General features: G+C 40.3%; 1 protein-coding gene and 1 pseudogene across 1 annotated transcript in view; one reads left to right on the top strand and one right to left on the bottom strand.

Annotated features, from left to right (window-relative positions):
- LOC108517471 (heterogeneous nuclear ribonucleoprotein D-like pseudogene) overlaps positions 1–2,951 on the bottom strand; it is a 6,292-nt pseudogene extending 3,341 nt beyond the window's left edge.
- LOC108517473 (atherin-like) overlaps positions 1–9,795 on the top strand; it is a 65,710-nt gene that overhangs the window by 29,451 nt on the left and 26,464 nt on the right. The gene's annotated exons all lie outside the window — the stretch shown is intronic.

Genomic DNA, 9,795 nt, shown 5'->3' with positions numbered 1-9,795 from the left:
GCGGTTTTGATTGAGTTTCTTAGTCCTGAGTTCTAGTTTGATTGCACTGTGGTCTGAGAGACAGTTTGTTATAATTTCTGTTCTTGTACATTTGCTGAGGAGTGCTTTACTTCCAATTATGTGGTCAATTTTGGAATGAGTGTGATGTGGTGCTAAGAAGAATGTATATTCTGTTGATTTGGGGTGGAGAGTTCTGTAGATGTCTATTAGGTCTGCTTGGTGTGAAGCTGAGTTCAATTCCTGGATATCCTTGTTAACTTTCTGTCTCGTTGATCTGTCTAATGTTGACAGTGGGGTGTTAAAGTCTCCCATTATTATTGTGTGGGAGTCTAGGTCTCTTTGTCGGTCTCTAAGGACTTGCTTTATGAATCTGGGTGCTCCTGTATTGGGTGCATATATATTTAGGATAGTTAGCTCTTCTTGTTGAATTGATCCCTTTACCATTATGTGATGGCCTTCTTTGTTTCTTTTGATCTTTGTTGGTTTAACGTCTGTTTTATCAGAGACTAGGATTGCAACCCCTGCTTTTTTTGTTTTCCATTTGTTTGGTCGATCTTCCTCCATCCCTTTATTTTGAGCTTATGTGTGTTTCTGCATGTGACATGGGTCTTCTGAATGTAGCACACTGATGGGTCTTGATTCTTTATCCAGTTTGCCAGTCTGTGTCTTTTAATTGGAGCATTTACCCCGTTTACATGTAAGGTTAATATTGTTGTGTGAATTTGATCCTGTCATTATGATGTTAGCTGGTCATTTTGCTCATTAGTTGATGCAGTTTCTTCTTAGCATTGATACAATTTGGCATGTTTTTGCAGTGGGTGGTAACTGTTGTTCCTTTCCATGTTTAGTGCATCCTTCAGGAGCTCTTGTAGGGCAGGCCTGGTGGTGACAAAATCTCTCAGCATTTGCTTGTCTATAAAGGATTTTATGTCTCCTTCACTTATGAAGCTTAGTTTGGCTGGATATGAAATTCTGGGTTGAAAATACTTTTCTTCAAGGATGTTGAATATTGGCCCCTACTGTCTTCTGGCTTGTAGAGTTTCTGCCGAGAGATCCACTCTTAGTCTGATAGGCTTCCTTTTGTGGGTAACCTGACCTTTTCTGTCTGCCCTTAACATTTTTTCAACTTTGGTGAATCTGACAATTATGTGTCTTGGAGTTGCCTTTCTCGAGGAGTATCTTTGTGGCATGCTCTGTATTTCCTGAATTTGAATGTTGGCCTGCCTTGCTAGGTTGGGGAACTTCTCCTGGAGAGTATCCTGAAAAGTGTTTTCCAACTTGGTTCCATTTTCCCTGTCACTTTCAGGTACACCAATCAGATGTAGATTTGGTCTTTTCACATAGTCCCATATTTCTTGGAGGCTTTGTTTGTTTCCTTTTACTCTTTTTTCTCTAAACTTCTCTTCTCGCTTCATTTCATTCATTTGATCTTCAATCACTGATATCCCTTCTTCCAGTTGATAAAATCGGCTACTGAAGCTTGTGCATTCATCGCATAGTTCTTGTGCCATGGTTTTCAGCTCCATCAGGTAATTTAAGGACTTCTCTATACTGGTTATTCTAGCTATCTATCCATCTAATCTTTTTTCAAGGTTTTAGCTTCTTTGCAATGGGTTCAAACATCCTCCTTTAGCTCAGAGAAGTTTGATCATCTGAAGCCTTCTTCTCTCAACTTGTCAAAGTCATTCTCCATCCTGCTTTGTTCCGTTGCTGGCTAGGAGCTGCGTTCCTTTGGAGGGGAGAGATGCTCTGACTTTTAGAATTTTCATCTTTTCTGCTCTGGTTTCTCCCCATTTTGTGGTTTTATCTACCTTTGGTCTTTGTTGATGGTGACGTACAGATGGGATTTTGGTGTGGATGTCCTTTCTGTTTGTTAGTTTTCCTTCTAACAGTCAAGACCCTCAGCTGCAGGTCTGTTGGAGTTTGCTGGAGGTCCACTCCAGACCCTGTTTGCCTGGGTATCACCAGCGGAGGCTGTAGAACAGTGCATATTGCAGAACAGAAAATGTTGCTGCCTGATCCTTTCTGGAAGCTTCATCTCAGAGGGCCACCCGGCCATGTGAGGTGTCAGTCGGTCCCTCTCGGGGCTTGTCAGACAGTGGGTGCAGGACAGTGGGTGCAGCCCACTGAGCTAGAGCCGAAGCAGGGCGAGGCATCACCTCACCGGGGAAGCACAAGGGGTTAGGGAATTCCCTTTCCTAGCCAAGGGAAGCTGTGACAGACAGCACCTGGAAAATCGGGTCACTTCCCCAAATACTGCACTTTTCCAATGGTCTTAGCAAATGGCACACCAGGAGATTATATGCTGCATCTGGCTTGGAGGGTCCCATGCCCACGGAGCCTCACTCATTGCTAACACAACAGTCTGAGATGGAACTGCAAGGCGGCAGCAAGGCTGTGGGAGGGGTGCCCACCATTGCTGAGGCTTGAGTAGGTAAACAAAGCAGCTGGCCAGCTCGAACTGGGTGGAGCCCACCTCAGCTCAAGGATGCCTGCCTGCCTCTGTAGACTCCACCTCTGGGGTCAGAGCATAGCTGAACAAAAGGCAGCAGAAACTTCTGCAGACTTAAATGTCCCTGTCTGACAGCTTCAAAGAGAGTAGTGGTGGTTCCCCAGCATGGAGATTCTTTCCCTTTTAAAGCTTTGGTCGTCTTGGAGTCTATCAATTTGCCATCCAGTTTGTGTTCTTTCAGTTCCAAAGCATTATCAACACTAGCAGTGTCTCTGAAAAGCACAAATCCAAATCCCTTTATCTCCCAGTGATTGGGTCTGTTTTAATTGTGCAGTCTACAACTTCCCCAAATTGAGATAAGTATTCAGTCACATCTTTTTTGCTTTTATCCCAGCTCAAACCTCCAGTACACATTTTACTATCATTTTGCTGATTCTTGCTTGCATTGATCTTGGGTCCCTCTGTGAATTCTGTTGCTGTACTTGTTCGTGTCCTCCATAGTGGAGGAGTTGTCAGCAGAGAGGTGCTGGCATGCAGTCTGGGTTGCTGCAGTAGTGGTGGCAGAGCAACTATTTCTGTATTTAATATGGTTAAAAGATTCACCTCCTGGTTCCAGTTTTCTTTCTAGGAGTGGGACAGTTTTCTTTCTAGTGGGGGGAAAGGCCTACTTTCAAAATATTTCAGCTTTCAACTGTATAGATTGTATATTTTCACAAAGGAGGGGATGGTTATCCAGTTTCTAATGAGGGAAATGGGCTTGTAGAGGTAGTTCTGACATCTATCCCCTTTCACACACATACTCCTGATCACCATAGACTTAAGTGGTCAATGTATTTTATTGTTTGGCTTAGCTACCTTTTTTTTCTTTATTTTTTTATTTTTTTATTTTATTTTTTGAGACAGAGTCTTGCTCTGTCGCCCAGGCTGGAGTGCAGTGGCCGGATCTCAGCTCACTGCAACCTCCGCCTCCCGGGTTCCTGCCATTCTCCTGCCTCAGCCTCCCGAGTAGCTGGGACCACAGGCGCCCGCCACCTCGCCTGGCTAGTTTGCTACCTTTTATTATATCATATGTTCCTAGCTCTATGTTTAGTGCTTTAGAGTATTACTAATCTCCAAAACAAGCATACAAACATTACTAATCCTATTTTACAAATTAAAAAATTGAGAGCCAGAGAAATTAAGCAAATTGTTCAAAGATATAGTTAGTAAGTGGCAAGGCCAGTATCTCTGAAGCACCAAAACCGATATATACCCTTCCTACTACTTCTTCATGAGCTAATTCCTGGTTTTATCATGGAAAATAGAGAGTTGACTTCACATTTGGCTGTTTCTTAGTTTTATGACATAAAATTCAATTCCAAAAAAAGGTTTTTTAAAACTTCTATGACTCATTCTTAATATAACCTTTCCATAGTAATTAAATTTTCATAGAGCTATTTGATGACTTTTAAAATTAGGCATCATGATTTTAATTCTTTGGAAGTCAATAGAATTATTTTGATGCTTGCTTGTTTCCAAATATTAAAAGCTGAGTAATTTAAGCCTGTGAGCTCAATTAGTTAGAACATGATCTTGGTATTGATCATCATACAATTCTATTGATGTCCCACAGAAAAAACCCAGTCCAAAGCTAAACATAACGCTACTCCTGGCACACATTTGGGTTATTATCTTCTCTAATTATGAAATACAGCATGGAAAGCCAACTGTATTTCTGCTTCTATATCACCCTAAAAAATGGAATGGGGTGATTTTATACTTTCACTCTTCTAAAAGTTGCAATTTTGTTTTCTGTTAGCATGCACATATTGATTCACTCATTTGTTCATTAAAACACGTTTATTGTATGCTTTCTATATGCCAGGCATTATTCTAAGAGATAATATATGATAAACAAGACAGAAAACATGTTTGCCCTGTAGAGCTTCTGTTCTAGTGGGGAAAGACAGACAAGCAACAACAACAACAACAAAAAAATAGTGATAATTGTTTGTAAAATAATAGAGTGTTCTGAAAAAAGCAGTTGGGGATTGGGGATGTTATTTTGGGCAGGATTGTCACATATTGTCACATAAGATCTTCTGGTAGATGTGACTTTTGAACCACAAGACTTGAACTATGAGAAGGAACTAGCCATTTGGGAACTACTTCCCAAACAAATGCAACAGACTGGGAGGCAGAAATGAACTTGGGAGGTACCAGGAACAGAAAGAAGGTGTTACTAGCATAGTTTTAAAGCTGGAAGAGGAGGCAGAGGCCAGACCTTGAGGATTTAAAATAAATTTAATTTTTTCCATCAGTTTCTTCTGAAATGACATTACTGATATTATTATATTGGCCTTAGAGTTAGTTTTGCCTTCTTGATACTGTTATGCCAGAGAGAAAATCATATATTATCATAAAATTTTAGAATGGAAAGTCTCCTTAGAAATTACCTAGTCCAACCCCTTCATTTTAGAGATACGGCAATTTGAGCCCAGAAAAGTTAAGTGACTTGTAGGAGGTTAATCAGCAAGGCTAGGTAAGCTAGGATTTGAGCTCAGGCTTTAGTATTATAGGGTACGATGTTCTTTCCATAAAACTAATTTAAAAAAAAAAAACACTCAAGGGATTTTTAAATTTATGGTGTTTTAATGGCTCTCTTGTTACCTATTTGAATTTTTTTTTAAAATAAATTACTATAATTTAACCAGTATTTAAATATAGTTGTTTTAGATTTGAACTATGCATATTGTAAAAAAATCATTTGCCAAAGTTTTGTAAGAGCATAATGATGCAAAAATTGGCTTAGTATCCATCTTTTAATTGCCTTTAATTGTACCACCTGCTGAGGTTCTTAACTTGGTGTCTTTTACCTCAGGGGATCCACAAATGGGCTTCAGGGTTCCATTAACCCTTTGAAAAAATGTGCAGTGTTTTACACACCTGTGATTATCATTTCAGATCCTCTGAGGAATAGACAACAAGACAGAATTACACAAGCTTAATTTATAGGGGAGTGCATGTGGAGGGCAAAAGAGAGGGAGGAGGAATAGAAGGCAAGAGCCTTGAGACCACAAGGCAAGTCTGGCGTCTGTGAAAGGAGAGAGGGGAAGGAGGATTAGGTCGGAGACATCAGACTGCAGTATAGTTCTAAGAAAGTCTCATCCAAGCTAATGTGGAGTCCCCAAGCAAAATTTGCTTATTGGAAGCATCCTATATTGGGCAGAAAGGTACAGGTACCATTACCTCTTCCATGCTTAGTTATTCGCTCCAAGCAGCCCTAGGGCAAGTGCTGTGAGCAGTCATGAATCCAAGGGGTAGTAGCTGAAGCTGTCTATAAACTCAGCTCCTGGAAGGAGTTCTATGAAGGATATCTGAGTGGTACACTTCCAGGGCCACCACAGTATGCTCATTTGCACTCCTTTGAGGGAACTATCTGTGGCTGTTGTTACATTTACAAAGTGTTTGGGTTCCAAAGAAAGTTCAGAACAACTGACTATTCAGACACCTTGATATAGTTTGGATTTGTGTCCCTGCCCAAATCTCATGTTGAATTGTAATCCCCAGTGTTGGAGGAGGGAACTGGTAAAAAGTAACTGGGTCATGAGGGTGGGATTCTCTTTTGCTGTTCTTATGATATCAAGTGAGTTCTGACGATATCTGGTTGTTTAAAAGTGTATAGCACCTCTCACTTTGCTCTCTTCCTCCTGCCCCAGCCATTTAGAATGTGTCTGCCTCCTCTTCTGCCATGATTGTAAGTTTCTTAAGGCCTACCTAGCCATGTTTCCTGTACAGCCTGCAGAACCATGAGCCAATTAAACCTCTTTTCTGTATAAATTACTCAGTATCAAGTAGTTCTTTATAGCAATGTGAGACTGGGTGAATACAGAAAATTGGTATTGAGAAGTGGGGCATTGCTATAAAGATACCTGAAAATGTGGAAGTGACTTTGAAACTGGGTAAAGACAGAGAGGTTGGAAGAGTGCAGAGAGCTCAGAAGAAGATAGAAAGATGAGGAAAAGCTTGGAATTTCATAGAGACTTGTTAAATTGTTGTGACCAAAATGCTGATAGTAATATATGGACAATGAGGCTGATGTGGTCTCAGATGGAGATGAGGAACTTATTGGGAACTGGAGCAAAGGTCACTATTGTTAGGCTTTCACAAAGACAGACAGCATTGTGCCCCAGCTCTAAGGATCTGTGGAACTTTGAACTTGAGAGAGAAAATTTAGGGTATCTGGCAGAAGAAATGTCTAAGCAGCAAAGCATTCAAGATATGGCCTGGCTTCTTCTAACAGGATATACTCATATGTGTGAGCAGAGATGATCTGAAACTGGAACTTCAAGCTGGCTGCAGAAATTTGCCTAAGTAAAGAGGAGCCAAATGTTAATAGCCAAGAAAATAGGGAAAATGCCTTCAAGTCATTTCAGAGACCTCATGGCAGCCCCTCCCATCACAGCCCTGGAGGCCTAAAAGGGAAGAATGGTTTCCTGGGCTGGGCCCAAGGCCCTGCTGCCCTGTGTAGCCTTGGGACACTGCTCCCTGTGTCCCAGCCCCTCCAGCCCCAGCCATGGCTAAAAGGATCCCAGATATGTCTCAGGCCACTCCTCCAGGGGGTGTAAGCCACAAGCCTTGGAAGCTTCCATGTGGTGTTAAGCCTGCAGGTGTACAGAGGACAAGAGCTGAAGCTTGGGGGCCTATGCTTAGATTTCAGAGGATGTATGGAAAATCCTGGATGTGCAGGCAGAAGTCTACTGAATGGGTGGAGCCCTCATGGAGAACCTCCACTAGGACAGTGCAGAGGGGAAATGTGGAGATGGAGCCCCCACACAGAGTCCCCATTGGGGCACTGCATAGTGGAGCTGTGAGAATAGGGCCATCATCCTCCCGACATCAGTATGGCCTGAATGTGAGACATGGAGTCAAAGGAGGTTATTTTAGAGCTTTAAGATTTAGTGACTGCCCTGCTGGGCTTTGGACTTGTACAGGGCTTGTAGTTCCTTTCTTCTGGCAGATTTCTCTCTCTTGGAAAGGGAGTAATGCCTATACACCCATTGTATTTTGGGAGTAAATAATTTGTTTTAGATTTTACAGGCTCATAGGTGGAAGGGACTTGCCTTGTCTCAGATGAGACTTTGGAATGTGTGGACTTTTGAGTTAATGCTGAAATAAGACTTGGGGGACTGTTGAGAAGGGATGATCGTATTTTGCAATTTGAGAAGGACATGAGATTTGGGAGGGGCCAGGGGAGAATGTTATGGTTTGGATTTGTACCCCTGACCAAATCTCACCTTGAATTGTAATCCCTAATGTTAGAGGAGGGGTCGAGTGGGAGGTGATTGGATCAAGGGGGTGCACTTACCCCTTGCTGTTCTCATGATAGTGAGTGAGTTCTTATGAGATCTGATTGTTTAAAAGTGTATAGCACCTCACCCTTCACTCTCTTCCTCCTGCTCCAGCCATGTAGAATGTGTCTGCTTCCCCTTTGCCTTCTGCCATAACTGTAAGTTTCCTGAGGCCTTCCTAGCCATGCCTCCTGTACAGCCTGCAAAACCATGAGCCAATTAAGCCTCTTTTTTTTTTAAATGAATTACTAAGTCTCAGGCAGTTCTCTGTAGCAATGTGAGAATGGACAAATACACACTTAAATACTTAAATTATGGCCCCAAACTATGGACTCAAATTTATCACCTTGAGTTTGGTAAGTAATACATACCAAATCATTGCTAATTGTGATACTGTTGCCATTATCTCTTTATGGGTGACAGATACACTTATACTTTTTACATTCATATCTATCTCTGTGAAAGCAAGGAGTGTCAGACTACTGGCTCTAGGTTTGTACCACAAACCTAGGGTATGGATGTACCTATTTTTCCTTAGGAGAAATGCTAAAGTTTCAGATCATGGATGATGGAAACCAAATTTCTGGATTAATGTCATCATTCTGGCACTGATTGACTGCTTGACTATAGCAAATTACTTCATCCCTCTGTCTTACATTTCTCATTTCTAACATTGCACATAATCATAATAGTGTCTGCCTTCTGCAATTGTGGGAAGGATTCAATGAGATGATTTCCAGAAAGCTCCTCATATTGTGCCTAGCACACATTATTCTTATGGTGATAGGCTATTGGGCATTGGGCATTGCAGTTTGTCCCACTTGAGCAAATTCAGCACTCTAAAATGTGAACTTTGGGAGTGAATGAATGGATTAAGCTCTGATCCTATCTGATCCTACAAGCTGCAGAAGAATCCTATGAAGACTTGGCTCTTCTAACATATTTGAAAACTTTTTTAGTAAAACAGTAGTGTTTCTGGTTTGGTAAGATTTGAGGAGATACTTGTTTTTTTCTTTGGGCTTATTTGTATTTTTAATTATAAAATTATGCATTATTTGTATAATTAAACATTTTAGATTTTATGCCTGTTTAACACATCTGTTTTTAAAGCAAGTTAGAGCTATAAAGATGATTTTACATAGAAGTGGATTATTTCGTAATATATTACTATTACTGTTGTTGCATATATGTTTTAAAAGTTTTCAGATTTCCCCTAGAGAGCTTGACCTTTATTGATGTATCACTTTCTGTTTGGGTGACACTGCCTTTTCTCCTTTAACAACTTCCTTGATTTGTCTCAGTCTGTTTTTTCTGTAATTCCTTTTAAATTTCCTATCTTCTTGGTATAGCTACTTTTCACTATTTCTGGTATAAATATTTTAGTAAGGCAGATATGATAAAAATTTGAAATATTAAATAAGCACTCACAAGTTATTTAGTCCAGTGGTAGCAAATTACAGCCCAAGGGACAAATCTGGCCAGCAGCCTATTTTTGTTATTAGAACCATGCTTTTAAAATTACACATTGGCTATACAATTCTCATGCTACACAACTGAGTTGAATAGTTACAACAGAGACTGAATGACAAGCAAAGTAGAAAATATTTACTGTCTGTCCTTCTACAGAAAAAGTTTGCAAACACCTGATTTAGTTTCCTCAAAATAAAAAAAAAGACAAGAGAAAAAAATGTTCTAGAGCAAGATACTTCTTTGAGGGTAGGAACTGTGTCTTACTCATCACTTTATCCTTAGTAGCTAACCTACAGCCAGGCTTATTTGTATGAGATAATAATCAAATATTTGTGGAACTGAGTTGACTATGGCTTTATTTTACATTAATTTTAAAATTAAATGGCTTAAATTAAAAGAGATTTCCTCCCAGTATGTTTTATTAAAATGGCACTATAGAGTAAACTAGCTGGGATAGCCCAGTGAAGTGACCATTATAAATAATCTCTCTGGGGTGATTTGTAATACATTGGACAAACATTCCTTTTGTGAAAAAAAAAAAAA

This window comes from Rhinopithecus bieti, unplaced genomic scaffold (assembly GCF_001698545.2).
Source record: "Rhinopithecus bieti isolate Rb0 unplaced genomic scaffold, ASM169854v2 scaffold_41274, whole genome shotgun sequence".
Taxonomy (NCBI): Eukaryota; Metazoa; Chordata; class Mammalia; order Primates; family Cercopithecidae; genus Rhinopithecus; species Rhinopithecus bieti.
Note: the sequence above shows the minus strand (reverse complement) of the source record. Positions and strands in the feature narration are given on the sequence as shown.